The sequence below is a fragment of the Pygocentrus nattereri genome, chromosome 12 (genome assembly GCF_015220715.1).
Source record: "Pygocentrus nattereri isolate fPygNat1 chromosome 12, fPygNat1.pri, whole genome shotgun sequence".
NCBI classification, from domain to species: domain Eukaryota; kingdom Metazoa; phylum Chordata; class Actinopteri; order Characiformes; family Serrasalmidae; genus Pygocentrus; species Pygocentrus nattereri.
The window spans coordinates 6,459,365-6,477,994 of NC_051222.1; the positions used below are offsets into that span (position 1 = coordinate 6,459,365).

General features: G+C 40.3%; 1 protein-coding gene across 2 annotated transcripts in view; it reads right to left on the reverse strand.

Moving 5' to 3' along the window:
• Positions 1 to 18,630, reverse strand: part of LOC108441681 (receptor tyrosine-protein kinase erbB-4-like) — a 249,159-nt gene that overhangs the window by 173,889 nt on the left and 56,640 nt on the right. Inside the window, exon 1 of one of the 2 annotated variants that reach the window (XM_037543609.1) lies at positions 4,196 to 4,217. The exons of the other annotated variant lie outside the window; for it this stretch is intronic. The gene's annotated coding sequence lies outside the window, so the exon portion shown is untranslated. Of the gene's footprint in view, positions 1 to 4,195; positions 4,218 to 18,630 lie in introns of those variants that run through there. 2 annotated transcript variants of the gene reach the window in all.

The window sequence follows — 18,630 nt, forward strand, 5'->3', positions numbered from 1 at the left end:
TCCAATAAAGTGGCCCAACGAGAGGACACGCAAAGCAGGCGTTTCCAATGAAGTGGCCAGTCAGTGGAAGCGCAAGTCAGGTGTTTCCAATAAACTGTGCGAGAGTTTATCATTAGACAAGTAAAGTTCAAACACATTCCTGTGATGAACTTCACCCAAAGCTCTTTCCTCCATGACGCTGAACGATAAGCCGATACTCCATCAAGCTTATCTGAAGTTCCAGCCCGTGGTGTCTCGGTGCACAAGGAGAGCGCGGCAATGCTGTAGGAGATTTCTTCACAAATCACGTCTGATCGTTTCATCCGCTCTGCCCTTCCGTCCCACAACACTTCATTATTCTTCCAGTAGTTTCTTTAACTTCTTCTCTCAGTCTCTAGCTTTAAGCTTCTGAGCCCTTGATAAGAGTGGCAGTTCCCTCTAGTCTCCCTGGTCTATCATTTGAATGTATAGCAAGTTAATAATAATATATTCAACAGTGCAGAGAAGTCGGAGCCTACCCTGCATTTCTTTAGTTCCCATTCAAAGCAGTCATTTAGTACGTCATTCATTTTTCAGCATTTTATAAATTACACAGAAGCCTCAACAACTACATATAATGTACACCAATCAGGCAGAACATCATGACCACCTCCTCGTTTCTATGCTCATTGTCCATCTTATCAGCTCTACTTACTGTATAGCTGCACTTTGTAGTTCTACAGTTACAGACTGTAGTCCATCTGTTTCTCTGATACTCTGTTACCCTGTTCTTCAGTGGTCAGGACCCCCATGGACCCTCACAGAGCAGGTACTATTTGGTGGATCATTCTCAGCACTGCAGTAACACTGACATGGTGGTGTGTTAGTGTGTGTTGTGCTGGTCTGAGTGGATCAGACACAGCAGTGCTGCTGGAGTTTTTAAACACCTCAGTGTCGCTGCTGGACTGAGAATAGTCCACCAACCAAAAATATCCAGCCAGCAGCGTCCTGTGACCACTGATGAAGGACTAGAGGATGACCAACACAAACTGTGCAGCAGCAGATGAGCTGTCGTCTCTGACTTTACATCTACAAGGTGGACCGATAAGGTAGGACTGTAACAGAGTGGACAGTGAGTGGACACAGTGTTTAAAAACTCCAGCAGCACTGCTGTGTCTGATCCACTCAGAGCAGCACAACACACACTAACACACCACCACCACATCAGTGTTACTGCTGAGAATGATCCACCACCCAAATAGAACCTGCTCTGTGAGGGTCCATGGGGGTCCTGACCACTGAAGAACAGGGTAACAGGGTATCAGAGAAACAGATGGACTACAGTCTGTAACTGTAGAACTACAAAGTGCAGCTATACAGTAAGTGGAGCTGATAAGATGAACAGTGAGCGTAGAAACGAGGAGGTGGTCATGATGTTCTGCCTGATTGGTGAATATCCTAATTATTTACTGCGTCCAGTTTTACTTTCAGTTTTCAAACAAATCTGCAGGAATATTTTTCCACACCATCCTACCCACCCAGGGAGAGTGAGGCCAATTGTGCTCCCTTGGACCACAGATGGCTGTAGGACCACCAGGGATCGAGCTCGAAATCTCCTTATAATAGGGTCAAGGCTTACACAGTTGTGCTACTGATGCTGAGGTCTGTACTCTTCTTGGAGCTTCTTTGTTTAACTTGCAACTTTCATTTTTGTCATCCCTTTCCTTTTCTCAGTAACAGCTTCTTCCTCTGGACCTTCAAACTCAGATCTCCAACTTGTGATCTATGCTTCACATAAACCAGTCTGGTCCTGACCTGGTCACTCAGCCCTGGTGGTGCTTGGTAAAAGCTCACTTTGAATTGGAGTCCTTGTCTGTACATTTAAAGATACAGAATGATGAAGGAAACAAGGTTTTCATCAAACCCCTCTCTTAAACCTCCCCCAGGAAATTGTACCCACTAACCTGCCGCCAGTCTGGCTCTCTAATTAGACCATTAGGCCAGAGAGAGCGAACATGAGTGAAGTGAGACCACAGTCACTAATTAATTACAGACATGAAGGGGAGGGGGAAATCAGAGGGACGCAGAGTTCCTGTAGAGGAGCACTGAGAGAAACGTCCCTGAGAAAGATGGCAAATTCACAACAGACGGTTTTATGTAGGATTACTAGTAGTACCACAATAATAGTGACCAGAGGACCTTCTTGGGCTCCAACTATTTATGCCAGTCAGGCTTATTACATACTAAGGCTTATTATTTAGTAACTACAGGGACTTCAGTGCAAACTGGTTGAGCTATTCTTAGGTTTTAGAAGTGTGTAATAAAACTTTAGGCCACGTAAAACATTAACCGCTTTATTTCGTCACAAGTTGTGTCCCTGCACTTTCAGCACGGCTGCCTCCTTTAACTTACAATGACAGCAGGATATCACTGTCTTGGGAAGTCATTCTCAGAGATGTTAGAACAGGCCTTTGTACCAGTTCTTGACAATGAGTTGTGACCCACAGGTTGATAATACAGGTTTACACACTGTGTGCTTTGGGGACACTTGATCATTTATGCACAATATACACAACGGCTACATTTACGCAGCAGGTAAAAGTGGCCTGGATCCGATCTTTTGCTTCATATGTGACTCAGATGCGTCTGTGGGCCAGCGTGAGGAGAAAAAACACATTGAATCTGACGATTCCGATTTGAGACGTTTTCAGATGTGGTACTGAAATCCGATCCGTATCCGATCTGCGGTGATGCGACTCAGTCTGAACAGCCAGATCGGAATTCATGCGACTTTTACGTCAGTCCAGCTCGACATTCGTCATAATTTTACGCTGCTGAGACTCAAAAACATTTAGCCTGATGTTTCTGTACCAAATAATAGAGATTGCAGCCGCTCCGTGCTTGAAGAGGTTTCGAACAAAACGGCCGAACGAGGCCAGAGGAAACCGAGGCTGCAGTGAAAGAGGACAGTTTAAAGAATCTGAGGACATGAAGCAGAGAAGTGACCGAACGCCCTTTTTACAGCCAACTCCAGCACATTCTGGGTGATGAGCCCAGCTGTCAAACCACTGGAACCTCATAATTGCTCCTGTGATGTGAAACCGAAAGCTTCGGGAGCGACTGGCGTTCACTGGCCATCATTACTGTTTAGCTCTGGACGAGCCTCATGAAGTATCGTTCTTTGCGCATGTGGGTCAGTTTAGGAGCTGATCTGTTCAGACTGATGTCGCATTCAGATCACATTTAAAAGAGAATTTGAACAGCCAAATAAATCGGATTTGGTGAGAAAATCAGATTTGGGCCACTTTTACCTGCTGTGTAAACGTAGCCAATGTTGGCCTAGAAATCTGGCATTTACTGAAATTATGAAACCTCTTACTTTCTTTATATTACAAGTTTGGCTAATAAAAAGCAACGTGCTGATGTGGTTCATTTATCCCAAAGAAAAGCTAACAAAATTTGGCCCAAAAAATAAGCCACTTTGTAAAAATAATGGAATAAAAATGGGCCAAAAATCATGATTAGTGCATCCCTAAGTGTTAATAATCAGTATTAGTAATAATCAGCAATTTCATATCGGCGCTTCCTCAGAGATATTATTCAAAACATTCAAAGTTCCTAACAGGAAAGTCAGTCCACTTGGCAACCAACTTGGAAATGCAGTTATTTCCAATAAAGCAAGGTGGTGCTCTTATGTCTTACAACAAGAAGAGACCTATAAACCTGAATGTTAATGTGTCAAAGATACTTGAAATCTAAATCACTGGTAAAATCTGACAAAAATCCATGAATAGTTTGTAATGCTTCACTCAAACAGTTTCCAGGGTGCTCTGGCTTCTGTTCATATCTCCAAAATGAGGGAAGGATTTTCTCACTTCTGGCATAACCAGCAAAAAAAAACTGTCTATTTAGTGAAGGGCAGGATCTTCTCCGAAAACAGATGCCGTGTTGAGCATTAAGAGCTTTTCCGTTCATTTTCAACCAAAGAACTCACTCCTCCTATCATAATGCCTATAACACATTTTGATTATGAAGCTAAAAAACATCAACCTCAACACTTGATTTGTAAATAAGCTGAAGAAGCAAGTGAAGGTGTTCCAAACCCCAACATACACCATCCACAGGCCAATATAACATGAATAAAACAATAATATCCTAACACCAACACCGCGACACCCTGAGGCGCAGGTTCATATCTACAAAACAATAGAGGACAAAAAAAAGACAGGCACTGTACTTGTTCGTGGAGGTGTGACAGGACAGGAAGGAGAGGCAATGAAAGTTCATCCTTACCTAAAAAAAGAAACAGAAGAAGTTTCAGAAGAAGTTCACACATTCAAATCATCGCTAGGCAGTTTTCTTTCATGTATTAAAGCAAGTTTAATATAGTCAGCGATCCACGCCTTCCATTAATCAGTGGTCAATCTCTAACTGTATACCAGCAAGGTGGAGCTACAAGATAACCTACAAGAACCTCTAGCCCACGACTGCACCACTGTTAGTAAAACTGCCTCGTAACATTACATAGACCTATCACTGTAAATTCCCCTGGATAAATGCAGAGGAAGGAATTAACTTCTGGTCTGTTTTGTGCATGTGCAACTTTTTTTCCCTCTCATAGGGGTTAAACACTCAACTTTCTAATTCACTTGCACGTCTAGGCCTTGTTCTAATCCTTGCTGCTGCCAGATATGACTAAACTAATCTGTTGCCAGATATTGGCACCACTGATGCGTCTTCATAGCCTCGTAGAAGAGATTCAGTGGCTATGTTCCCCCAATCCAACACTGTGCTAAATCCCTTCAAACTTCAGCTGGCAGTCTAAAATACAACAGTTAAAGGGTCCCGAAGGGCTCAAGCAAGAAGAGCTTTGTGAAAAGTATTGATTTGCTGGAAGCGTCACTCAATTCCTCGATGAATATATTTTTTCTCCTTGCTATGTTATGGCATCTGTTGGCCTTCTGAGCTTCATGCTTTTGTGTGAGTGTTTCGATTCAGGTAAAGGAAGCCCTGCGCGCACACACACACACACACACACACACACACACATGCACACCACCGCTAATTAACTCCCTTCCCCAAACAAATTACTGTGCAGCGATAACTGCATCTGTGAACTGGCACGAAAGGCGCCTGGCGAAGTGGCGTGACGGCGTGCCAAGGAATTATGGAGGCAAATGGAAACGAAAATGCAGCTGCCAAAGCGCACTCACAGAAATAGAAGAGCTGCGAGCGCTGGCCAAGAAAAGCACGGCAGCAGACGCGGTACGATGCGGGATCAAGGGGGTTACGCTGCAAAAGACGGATCTGCTGGCCGGACACAATAAGTCTCGATAAGTCAGGAGTTCCATAGTTCATAGTTCAACCACTCACAGAAGGATGTAGTAAATTCCAAGCAGTGGTTTGATTCATTGAAACTCCTGCACTCCTGTTTCCAGCTTGATTACAGCGTGGAAATCTGACGAGATCATGAAGATGCTTGGTCGGTTTAAAGGATGAACTGAATAGATCAGGTCTATGAAGTTTAGCACACGTAGTTAAGAAGAGATGTTCGGTGCTTGAAATTGGCTGGAGCTACAAAAATAAAGTAATGTCAAACTAAATCAAACACTGGCCTCATACTGTGTCCAGTTGCTCTGGGTCATTTCTAAGCACGATATCTAACCACTATGGCTGTGATTTCAAGAATAAAGTCGTAATATTTCAAGGATAAAGTGGGGTAACTGTAGGGGGGCTGTCATTAGGCGTTGGGGTCTCGGTTGCCGTACTCCCGTCTTCTCGCGGATCGGTCATTTTGATCATCATTCTTATTGTCTGTAAGACATATTGTGCCCTCTTTGAATGCCATGGAGATGTAGCCACGAATAGCCGACCCTGCCTGCGATTCTTCTTCAGCAAAACAGACAGTTTCCTCCAAGTCTGTCTGGCTCTTTATTCTAGACAAACACAGTTCCCTGCTCAACCGTTTCAGAGTATTTCATCAGGGGTGAATTGATATGAAACTCCACCAACTCAACACCCCTCATTTAATACGAGGAGGTGCTGCTTCTCTTTGCAAAACCTTTGGCCACAATATTGCAACGTTTCCTGATATTAATGCCACTTTAATGTCGTAAAACGACTTTTTTCTTGAAATATTACGACGTTTTTTTCTCAAAGTCTACCATTTTTATTTTTACTCACAGTGGCCCTAAAACGCCATCGTAATTTCCTCCTCTCTCTCAAAGATGAAAGCTTTAAGAACTGTTTATCTTATGGGGGCAATTTCGTTGGTCTACCAGGTCTTGTACAGTTAGTAGCCTCGTTTTCGGAACTCGTTTTATCCATCCTTTTTTCTTTATTACACATTATTACATTACATTTACATTTAGCAGACGCTTTTATCCAAAGTGACTTACAAATAATGTGGTACATAGAACAAACATAGTCAGGCCTTAAAGGAGGCCAAAGGCCAACTTTCATTCTTATCAGGAAGCTTGCTTTCAGTTTTTCAAGGAAATCGTCAGGAGTATTTTTCCACATCTCCAAAGTTCAGTCTTAGACATTGGTTTTATCTCCATTTTTGATGTTTTTCAGTTTTGGACATAATTTGAAAATACCTGTTGCCGTTTACATTGTATGCAAATTTCAGGATGAAGGGACTAAAAAAAACAACTCAAAATGACTTGGAAAAATGCCTGGTTCCATTGACTTACATTAAAAGTAAGGTAGGTTTTTTCCTTCTCCTGTAAAATTATGATTTTGGAGACATGAGGTTTTCTTCCAACAACATCGACATAACCCACTTCTTAAGACGAAGTCATGAATGTATGTTGGGAACTGATGGAAATCAGCCCTCTCTGATCAGGAACATCTCTCCTGTCTAAGGCTGAAGGCGTTTTCTTCCATCTCTCCCTAACGTAATTACTCTGAAACGTGGGGAAATGCCCTCCAAACGTGATTACTATGGATATCAGTGGTATGTCCTAGACAGGTAACTGTGCACCCTGTCATCAAACAAAGAGATGAAACAAAGGTAGAAAGGGAGAGGAAGCATGAGTCATGCTTTTGGTCAGAGGATGATTTGTAGCAAGGTCGTTTTAGAGGAAAGTACAATATTGGTGTAGTAGAGTTTCCTTCTAGATTAGGTGCTTAAAGATCGAAATACAGAAATGTGATTGGATCGTGTGGAGAACAAAAACGAGAGCAGCAAGCCTACATAACGAAACGGGCCGAATGCACCAGGCATGATCATGAAACTAAACCATAACTGTGCTTCTGGACTGTACAAGGTAGTGAATCACCAGAAGTGGTAAAAGCAGTGTCCTACGCTACTCCAGTAAAGGTCCAGTTCAAATGAAGTAAGATCATCATTAATTCTTTAAGTCCTTCAGGTCCAACTCTCCACTTTTCTCATTTTTTTAAAGACTACAAAATAGATAACATACAACAATCTGTCTAATCCCGAACTTGAATTTAGAAACTCCCTTTCCTGCATTCGACCACTTTCCCTGCTTCAAAACACCCACTTTACCTCAGTTAGGGTCTGTTAAAGAGGCATTCCACTGCTTTTCTAAAGTTCGGCATCATTAAATATTTAAGATGCACACAAAGTCTAAAGCTTTGTTTCCACCCAAAGATTTTTCTGCAAACAAACATTTTTCAATGCTTCAAAAAGTTGATTTAGGCTTTGGAAATGGAAACGGTCAGTAATACAGGGTGATTCTAAAAGATTCATCCGATTTCAAAATGATTTATGTCACTTGTAAATCATTACAGAACAATGCAGTAAACTGTAAATGGTTTAAATGAGCATATAGTTTACGTAATTTTACAAGTGCTCAATATGAACCTCCACCAGCTGTACAGACATCTCAATATAAACAGCTTGCAGTAAGAGCTGGCTAAAGTACAGCCTCCACATGGCGAGGTTAGTTTTAATTTTACAGCTAATTTTACAGGTAAAAGTGGCCCAAATCTGATTTTCTCACCACATCTGATGTCCAGATTACCTTTTAAAATGTAATGTGTATGCGACGTCAGTCTGAACAGATCAGCTCCTAAATTGACCCACATGCACAAAAGAACAACGCTTCATGCGGCTCATCCAGAGGTAAACAATCACAACCGCCAATGAACGCCAGCCGCTCCCGGAGGATCAGCATTACAGGAGCCATCATGAAGCTTCACTGACTGACAGCTGGGCTCATCACCCAGAATGTGTTGGAGCCATAAAAAAGGCGCTTCTTTGGTTGGATCTTTGCTTTCAGACTTTTAGCTGTTCTTTGACACCGTAGCCTCGCTCTCCTTTAATCACAGAGGGTATTGGATGAGTCTCATGTATTCTTTAAACGGTTCTCTGACGCTACAGCCTCGTTCTCCTCTGGCCAGGTTCAGCCATTTCATCCGAAACCTCGTCGAACACGGAGCGGCGGCGATGAGTCTCCAATTTTTCGTACAGAAAGATCAGCCTAAATGTTTATGAGTTTCAGCAGCATGAAATTATGACGAATGTCGAGTTGGATTGACGTAAAAGTTGCATGAATTCTGCCCTGGCTGTTCAGACTGAGTCGCGTTGCCGTGGATCAGATACGGATCAGATTTCAGTACCACATCTGAAAGCGTCTCAATTCGGAATTGAACGTCAGATTCAGTGTGTTTATCTACTCACACTGACACACAAACCCATCTGAGTCACATACGAAGAAAAAGATCACCTGCTGTGTAAACGTAGCCTAAGTGTCTTAAAGCCTATATCCCCTCATTTAAGTTCAGTTATTTTTGTTAATTATATTTTTGATTCATATATTAAAGATGATTCTGTAAGTAAAATGTCTTAATTACATCATGATGGTATTTGCTCTTCTAGTTCTTTTCCCTAAACAGTTATTTTGAGGAAGATATTTCTAGTTTTTATGCATTTGAGATGAAAATCATAACAGAACGGTATTGAATTCATTGTGTTTGCATCAGTTTACTGTTCCCAGATGCCCCATTGCTACAATTAACCTTACCTATGGGGTAAGTAATGGCACTTGCACTCCTGCTGCTATCAGACAAACAAATGGTAGGCAGTCATTTGCTGCAACAAAATTTGTTGCATAAATTTGTATACTGCTTACATAAGAATACCAATTTTACTCATGTATTTTAAAACACATTAAACAAAATGTGTTTGTGCTAATTAGATGTAAATAAGGATAGTGACATTTTTAAAAGCAAAAGCTTTCTCTAATGCTCGATACCGTTCATATGATACTTGTCTGACAGATTGCAATACAGTATAATATTGGCGGCGGGGGGGTAATTAAATTAATTTAATAATAAACGAGTCTTTCTACAAAACATTATTTTTGTGTCCCTAGCATGTACAGATATGTGACACTTAAAAAACATGTTAGGGTTACAATTTATTTACATTTTAAAATAAAACGTTATTTTAACAGCTACCCCTTCTTAAACTGTCAGTTTAGCAATATTGGTTTTTAAATCAATGATCTAGAATTCTAGGCACTACAGAAGAGCCTCGTCCCCACAGTCATGTGGAAAGGTTGAGGCCATATTTTTACTTTTAACTGCAATAATCTATACATGACCATGGAATATATTAATTAAATGACAAAGAAAACAAATGGAAAAAAAAAAACTATATATCGTTGCTGTTGGAAGAAAACCTTGTATCTCCATTTTTGGCATTTTTCAGTTTTTGACATAATTCAAAAGTATCTCTTACTCTTTACATTGTGTGTAAATTTTATGATGAATGGCCTAAAACAAATAACCTAAAATGACATGGGAAAAATTCTGGTTCCATTGACTTACACTGAAAGTTAAGTAGGTTTTTTCCTTCTCCTGTAAAGTTACTATTTTTGTTCATGGGCTGGAGATTAAGGAACTGGCCCTGTGACCGGAAGGTCGCCGGTTCAATCCCCAGAGCTGACAGCACATGACTGAGGTGTCCTTGAGCAAGACACCTAACCCCCAATTGCTCCCTGGGCGCCGTGAATAGGGCTGCCCACCACTCTGGGCAAGTGTGCTCACTGCCCCTAATGTGTGTGTTCACTAGTGTGTATGTGGTGTTTCACTTCACGGATGGGTTAAATGCAGAGGTGGGATCAAATTTCCCCGTTTGTGGGATCAAAAGAGTATCACTTAACTTATTTTTGGAAAATAATTTTCTTCCGACAGCAGCGATAAATAAAATGAAAGTTGTGGTCCCCAGGAGTCGTGTCACTGATGTTACTGCATATCAGAAATTCTCTTAATTAGAAATAAAGGTCACAGTGATGACGTCACTCGACCTCCTTTGACCTGTTTTCTGAGGCTCTATGAAGAAAAGAGTCCACTGTGTCTTTCAGTTCTCAGAGATTTTCTCATTCAGCTCCTGACCTCATATGAAGCTTTTAGCTGACGTCACTGGAGTCACCGACTTTATTCTGAGGTAATTGTGAAAAAATTAAACACAAATGAATTAAATGACATATTTTAGGGGATATTCCATGATTGACAGCACGTGGTTTGATGCATCTGTAGCAGCCGTTTTGTAAAATGCATTGTTCATCAGAAATGCCTTTCTTATATGTAACACCAACAAGGGTCAGTAGAGAAATAGAAACACCAGTAGAGAAATAGAAAAGTGGACGTTTCTGGAGAATGACCCATTATAGCTTAATTATAAAAATAACCGTTAGTAGCCCTATCAAGCTTACACTTAACTATCAAATCCATAAACACCGCCACTCTTCAGCTAATATTGTAAAATCAGAAGTAGTTATGTAGCAATAAACTGAAAAATATAGCCATTAGTTAAAGTATGGACATGAAACAGGCCTTAATAGCACACGTTGTCTAATAGGGTACACTCCCAGAGGAAGCCTGTTTTCTTTAGACAGCGCTCTAACTCTCAGTAAGACTTGTTAGCTGGAGTTTGTTTCTGTTTGCAGTGGCTCAGGGAATTTCATCCTCTCTATCACTTTTTTCCTCCTCTCACTTTCAGCTCCGAGTCCAACTGGCAAGCTCACCAAACCCTCCAAACCCTAAATTATTCATCCACTCCTCATCAGTCGCTTGCACTGCTTCAGTCTTTCTGTACTGAGGAAAAAAAATAATAATTATACTAAATAAATTCAATAATTTATTTAAGGATGAACACACTTTTTCCAGCATCTCTGGGTCTTTGCCCCTGCATGTTTTGAGCTAAAGAATAAGAAAAAGTTTTGCGCAGCGTTGCAGTTTACAAGAATGGTAGTTAAGATCTGATTAACCTTCTAATGCATTAGTGTGGCAGAAAAATCTGCAGATCCATACATGCATGTTCATTTACTATCAATGTTGGGTACTTTTCACTGGTTCCCAACCAAGTAAATGCCATACAAAGTCTTGGATTCCCACTGTCATGCATAATGCATAATATGCAAACTGATGGTCCCAAATAATGAGGAAGGGGAACAACTCTCGCTGGACATAGAGAACTTTTCCAAAGGTTTGAACTTGCTCATCCAGCATTTCTTCAAACATCAAGGCTATTAATTAGGAATAACCCTCGGTATTAATATTGGCTGAACTCATCACAAAGGTTTGGGATGGAGCACTTTCACTCCAGAGAATGTAGATCCACTGCTCTACAGCTAAAAGCCAATGGCTGGCATTGGGCATGTTGGCCTTTACTATGAAGATTGTACAAGCTGTGCTGTTTCAGCAGTGGGTGCACCTTAAAGTGGTTGAATGGCTTTCTGGTACCTAATTCCACTGCCATATCGCCGTTGTTGGAAGAAAACCTCCTATCTCCAAAATGGTAACTTTACAGGAGAAGGAAAAAACCTACTTTACTTTTAATGCAAGTCAATGGAACCAGACTTTTTTACAAGTCATTTTAGGCCATTTCTTTTAGTCCATTCATCATGAAATTTACATACAAAATAAAGTGTAACAGGTATTGTCAAATTATGTCATAAACTGAAAAACAACAAAAATGAAGATATGAGATTTTCCACCAACAGCAACAAACACCTTACCTTTTCAGAAGAGTTAAGCCACACAGTTCAACTGTACAAAATACATTCTGGCACAATTTGAGCGGTATACAGCTCTTAGAGGTCTCGTCTACTACGCTGTAAACTTTGTATAACATCAATAATTGAGTGGCACTCAGATTAGGCACCGTTTTATTAGACTGAGTCATACGCAAAAGTGCGAATACCTTTGCTTAAAGAGACAAAATATGGCATTTTATCTGCAAAAGTCCGTGGACTTTCTATTTATTTGCTGAATTTAACATATTGGGGGGAAAAAAGAAGGAACATTACATGTGGCATGTGCAGAAGTTATGGCATGTTTTATATTGAATGTTGTTTTTTTTTCCCAAATTGTTAAACTGGACAAACTGCTATTATTGGAAAACTGTATGGAAATGTTAAAATCAGTAGACTATAGTAGAAATACAGTCTATACTGGCATCAGTGAATGTACAGTTGAGAAGCTGCGGATGTAAGGGTTACTCTCTCTCTGGAAGCTGACACCTACACAAAAGAAACATCATACCACAGTAAATGGTTCATTGCACAGCCTTCTGGCATCTTCTACTGCATATAAGCTGCTTAATACATGCATAAAGAAACTCTCCAAGCAGTTCAACTGACTAATGTGTTACTCTGCAGCTTTGAATGTAAAACGTTGGAAACTGCTTTGCATCAATGACTTCACAGCCCACCCCATTGACATGGTATGTTACCCCATACAATTCAATTACTGAATGCGCATGTATGAGCATGTGCTTATGCGCTAGAGATGTGCTGCCCTCATGTCTTGTGAGAACGTATAGAAATGTTAAACAGGCCTCAGCCTTAGTGGGATTTCTAATGAGGAAAAAAGCAGACCAAATAAATGATCATGGGACCTTTAGTACCATATTAATCACATTTATATGCAATAACAAAGTGTCTATAAGGCTATGGAGTGTTCATAAGGCTGTATAACACCTACAAAATCTCAGTCGGTTGTCATAAAGGCTAAAAGGCTGCGTTTGTCAAAGTTGATGCAACTGCAACTGATTTCACCTGATTTTTTTACTAGTTTTATCTTTTCATTATTTTATTATCTATGTTATTTTATCCATTATTATTCATATTCATATTTTAATGATTATTGTTTTATTAATATTTGTCATTTTAATATATTTGTTTTTTTATCTTCCTTGTTGTGATTTTAACTTGATTTTATTAACTTTTTATTTTATGTATTCTATTATTATATTTTTTATGTATTTTTTTATTATTAATAATGTTTCACTTTTTATACTTACCTGATTTGAGTTGTTAATTTATCTGAAATGTTCTTACACATCATCAGTCCCTTACTCTGGACTAACTCGGCAACACTGTAAATGAGGGGCACCCTCAATGTTCTCCGAGACTAAATAAAGGTTGATTGATTGATTGATTGATTGATTGATTTCACCCCAGAAAGTGTTATGGCTGATGCTTTTAGGAATGAACCTTTATTTATCTCTGCTGTCTGAAGAAAAAAAAAAACTGTATCTCCAAATTGGCTACTTTACAGTAGAAAGAAAAAGTTTGTCACTTTAAACAGAAGTTTAAAGTTGGAACTAGATTTTTTCATTTCTGAGCTTTTCTATTGGTCCATTCATTATGAAATTGTAGCATTTGGTAAAAGGCAGCAGGCATTTTCAAATTCTATAAAAAAAAAAAAAAGTACAAAACGACAAAAAATGAACATACGAGATTTTGTTTCGGAAGCAGCGATGTGTTTAAATTATGACGGCCTTTTAGGGCCACTGTAATTAAAAATAAAAACAGCAGACTTTGAGAATAAAGTCAGAAAACTTTGAGAAAAAAAAAGGCGTAGAATTACGATGTTGAAGTGGCAGTAATACCAGAAAAGGTCACAGTACTGTGGCCAAATGTTTTGGAGCACCTCCTCGTGTTAAAATGAGGGGCGCCGAGGAGTTGGTGGAGGAGAATCACATTGTATGTGATAAATGACATTGTACTGACATAATATGAATAAACCTTGAACATATTTACAGCACTAAACACATTTAAAACACTATACATAACTATTTATGTCAGCATTCTTAAGACGACATTGTATTAATATCAGGTGAAATATGCCTGGGAACCATCCCCTCTTCCCCCCATGGCATGGATAAGATGATTGATGCAATTATGTATAGGATTTAAATATGTTTAGTGCTGTAAATATGTTCAACGTTTATTCTTATTATGTCACTACAATGTCATTTATTTCATAAAACATCTTATGTCAGGTTGCGAGAACCGACATAAGCACTTAATAAATGTTCAAGTAGTGCTTCATAAACACATTATTCAGTGCTTATGAATGTGTTATGAAGCCCTTATGTAAGTAGCCTTCAAATAAAGTGTTACCAAATAATTGACCACAAGGAGACGGGAGTACGGCAACCGAGACCCCAACATGTTATGGCAGCCCCCCCCTACAGTTAGCCCACTTTATGCTCAAAATATTAAGCCTTTTCTTCTCAAAACATCACAACTTTCTCAAATTACTTTTATTTTATTTATTTTTTATTAACAGTGGCCTTAAAATACCATCATATTAAATAGCTTGTGTCACTTTTCAAGAAAGTAAAGTACAAGTTATTAATTTTTCAATCAGAAAGTGTATATTTAACAGAAACTGACACAAAACAAGACACAAAAGCCCCATCAACTAAATATAAAATTGAATTGTTTAGTACTTTTAGCACATTTACCTTTATTACTTTTGTTCAAAGAAATCGGAAAGGATATTTTTCCACATCTACAAAGCTCAGTCTAAGATGTTGGTTGCCAACTAATCTCAAACACATCTTCAAAGACAGTGAGATCCGGGCTCTGGGCCAGACAGTCCATTGTCCTGAAAAAACCAGCAGCTTCTCTGTTTGATGGTTCTCATCATCTGTCTATTTTTGTTTCTCAGCAACTGAAGCAAGAGTGGAGCTCCTAGAGCACTGTTTACCTGAGGGGGACCATTTTGGTGGTCTAGGTGGTCTATCGTTTTTGGAAACCTCAGTTTTTTTCACTTCCCCTTCCATACAGAAATGGATTATCTCATATCTAATCTCCTCATCGACGTACAAACCTAGACGCCGCAATGTCTGTTGTTCTCTATCTGAGGCGATACTTCTGATCGTCCGCCATGTTGGAGAGGTCAAGATTCACGTGTATTGAGAGACGATGAGTCTCAGGAATAAATCAGCCACAACGTCCTTATTACTCAACCAATTTTCACCAAATCTGTTTGGTTCGGATTCATCCAGGCTGCACGGATCTGCTCTCGGTAGCTTTTATCTCTTTAATAACTGATCGTGATAACTAGCTCCAGACCAGCAGGAAAGTATTCAGTCTGCACCTGATGTTAAAAATCAAGCTTAGCGTGAGAAACACAAACTCACACATCAGCAAATCCATCAATGTGTGAATCACTTCTGATCTTAATACACATAAAAATAAAATAAACCCCCAAACCACAGTAAGAAGGACGAAACCGCAGTTGGCTTCCTGTTCGCCAGCTTCTTGTTAAATTTTCCCAACAGCACCAGTCATTTTCTGGAGCTGCACCTTTTAACGTGGAATGGGACAGTTCACCCAAGATGCTGGAGAAAACCAGAGGAAAAACATCAACAGGTTGTCTGTGCCTCACCAACTGCACGTCCATATCTACATAAACATCACTCAAACAATACGCATCACGCAGACATGAACGTGGGTCACTGCGTTCCCTCCGACATATAGTCCTATCCCACTTTCTGAGAGCAATATTCTTGAAATAGCGGAATTTCGGACAGGTTCTTTCTTAAACTGTTGCTCTGTAATGATACTGAATGCAGTCCAGCAGCGATATTGACCGCCCTGAAATGGCGGTGCCATTGACGTACCCAACGCGGCATCTTGGTATGTATATCTACGTAATCTCTTTAGAAAATGAGTAACTGGTACTTAATGGCCTTTTTGAATTGAAATAAATTAAGGACAGTCTTTGACTTTTACACAGCACTGTATGTTGTATAGCCACTCACTCACTGCCCTTCATAGATAAATACGTACATCATTAATAGCCTGTCTTAGTCAGTGCACACTCCAGCTTAGATATACTGCAGGCACCTAAGGCTTCTCCAGGGCAGCAGAGGACATCTAGACGCACCTTGAGCACGCTCCTTCTCAAAGGTGAGTAATAAAAGCAATTAACGTCTCTAATTGCCGTTCTAAATCACATTTTCTCACTCCACGGATTTGATGGACTGTGCTTGGGTTACGAGCAGCTTCAACTGAATGGCCGCTCGTAAAAGGATTTACTGCCGCGCCTGGCAGCCTCTAGAAGTGTAAATAAATCAGCAGAATATCTGCGGGACGGTCATATTTCCTCCGCTCCCAGAGGGCACATCCATCCAGCAGTTCTTGAATAGCGCTTAAGCAGCTCATTACAGGGCTCTGTCTGATCAGTCAATAATCGTCATCAAAGTTCTTCGCACAATCCATCGTCGTCAGCACAAGAGGGTCTCGGACTATTGTGACCAAGCTCCAGCTCATGAATTTATGATGGTTCTGAGGGGAGGTATTATCAGAAATCAATGGCAATAGCTGTGCCTGTGTTGATTGCAGCGGGGGAAGGAATACAGTGTTGGGTAAAAGCCAACCAGTTAACTTCTTGTCATTGAGCAAAGCGACAGCGGCATGTTTTATTGAGCAGATAAGTGAAGTTGACTGAGGTAAGCTTGTTTTCATGTGTCAGCGGCTCGCAGGAAGAATGAAACGGGCTTCGCCTCGCTTCCGCAGACAACCAGGGCTGTTTAGAAATGATATGACAAAGGGAAAAGATGGTGATCACAGCTACGCAAGAAGGAAAATGTGTCCTCAGTTGTCCGCGGTGTCTGAGACTGCTGCTACAAGTGTGTAAGGCAATAAAAGAATGACAGGGAATAGCAGGATGATGGAATACTCTCACTTCCACTGGCTTGCACATTTCAGCTGACACACTGTGGGTGACAGCAGAGGGGATCTGGAAGTCTGGAAGTGCAGTAGGGGAACCCTAGGGGCCTTCAAATAGTAGGCCTAAAAATAGTAATGTAATGTTTATTTCAATTTCACAGACTTATCCTGCTTTTCTACTTAAACTGTAGAAATACTCAAATTACACTTCCGGTTTGGTGGGAACAAAAGGGTGCAAATCTTTGAATGGGCTTTCGTCCAGTTAGAAATCTGGTAGATATGAAAGAGGCAGCTATTTCTAACAGGATTTGGACTGAGTGCCTAACGCAGGGGTCCACAATATGCTGGCTCTTTTACTGCCCTGTTGCAGCTCCACAGCAGAATTAGATTTCCAGATAAAAATAAAACAATCCTCCTCGTTCAACACCATTTGACAATAAATGGTCTGAAAAGCTGGAGTTAATGTGGAACTGCTAATTCACCCTTTAACCCTGAAGGTTGGCGCACAGACTACTGGTCACCATAGAAACACAAATAACAACCTTGACTAGCTAGTAGCTAATGAAAAGGCGAAGAGAGAGATCAAAGATGAGCTTTGATCATTTTGAGATGAACGGGCTTTAATCTGCATTGAGAAACTGTCAAAAAGTTTCAAAACCATGGTAAGCTTCTCATTTTTCCTGCGCCACCTTAAATGCTGCAGCTGTTGCATTCTGCCGCATCAGGCACCGTTTAAGGTGGAACAGGAAAATTCAAACAAGAATCTGGCAAATGAGAAGCAACTTCAACCTCGTAAAGAAAGCACATGTTGAGAGCCGTTTTACAAGAAACTATGCAACTTTTGAGGAAAAGTTTCCTGCCAGAGATGTGAGAAGATCAGCAATGTCTGAGCTAAAGCCTTGAGCAAAGCAAAGCAAATCTGCATTTTTTATTTATATTATATTTTTGTCACATACTGAGACATATTTACAGATGGTAAAATGAACATAAAAGGTTGTGGCCCCCAAGGTGGTTTGACTTTTGTTGAAAGGACAAAAATGGCATTTGGGTTGCCGAACCCTGGCCTAATGCATTAGATGAACCTCCAAAGCGACAGTGGAATCAGCCAGTGAAACTAATCAAAAAACATCACACTAGATCTTCTGGAAGGCCTACATGCGCCACCGAATGTGAACAGCCTAACCAGGTCCTGGTTCGTTGTTAGGAACAGAAAACGGTTGAGACAGCTGCCAGGACTCTTTACGGAACCACTGTACTGTACTGGCACCTTATGTTACAACCTTCAAACACAACACGATGTCTTTACAAGCTTGAAAAGTCCACATTTATTCTGGAATGCTTAGCGTTGTGCTACTAGAAATGCCCTAGGGTTCTAATAGCAATGAGCTTAGTGGTAGAGGTGGACAGGTGTGCTAAGCTTTGAGCTGATGTGGATAGAACTGGCTTTAAGCATGAGCACTAGGAATATGTACTTAAACAACATATAAGACTCACTTTCCCATTAATGCAGTCATATTGAACAGTATATGAAAGGACGAGAAAAACTCTAAAGGTTCACCCTTACAGAGCCAGCTTTCACCTCAAGGTTTCATATTGTGAAAGTGCTTCTTGCACATGCAGTTCTTTTCAAGTGAACCTGAAAGGGAACCGGCTGCAAATGACCTCAGTGCTTTTTAGTGTTTACAATGCAAGCGAGTTTTAAAAAGCACTCAGCTCTCTCTTTGGT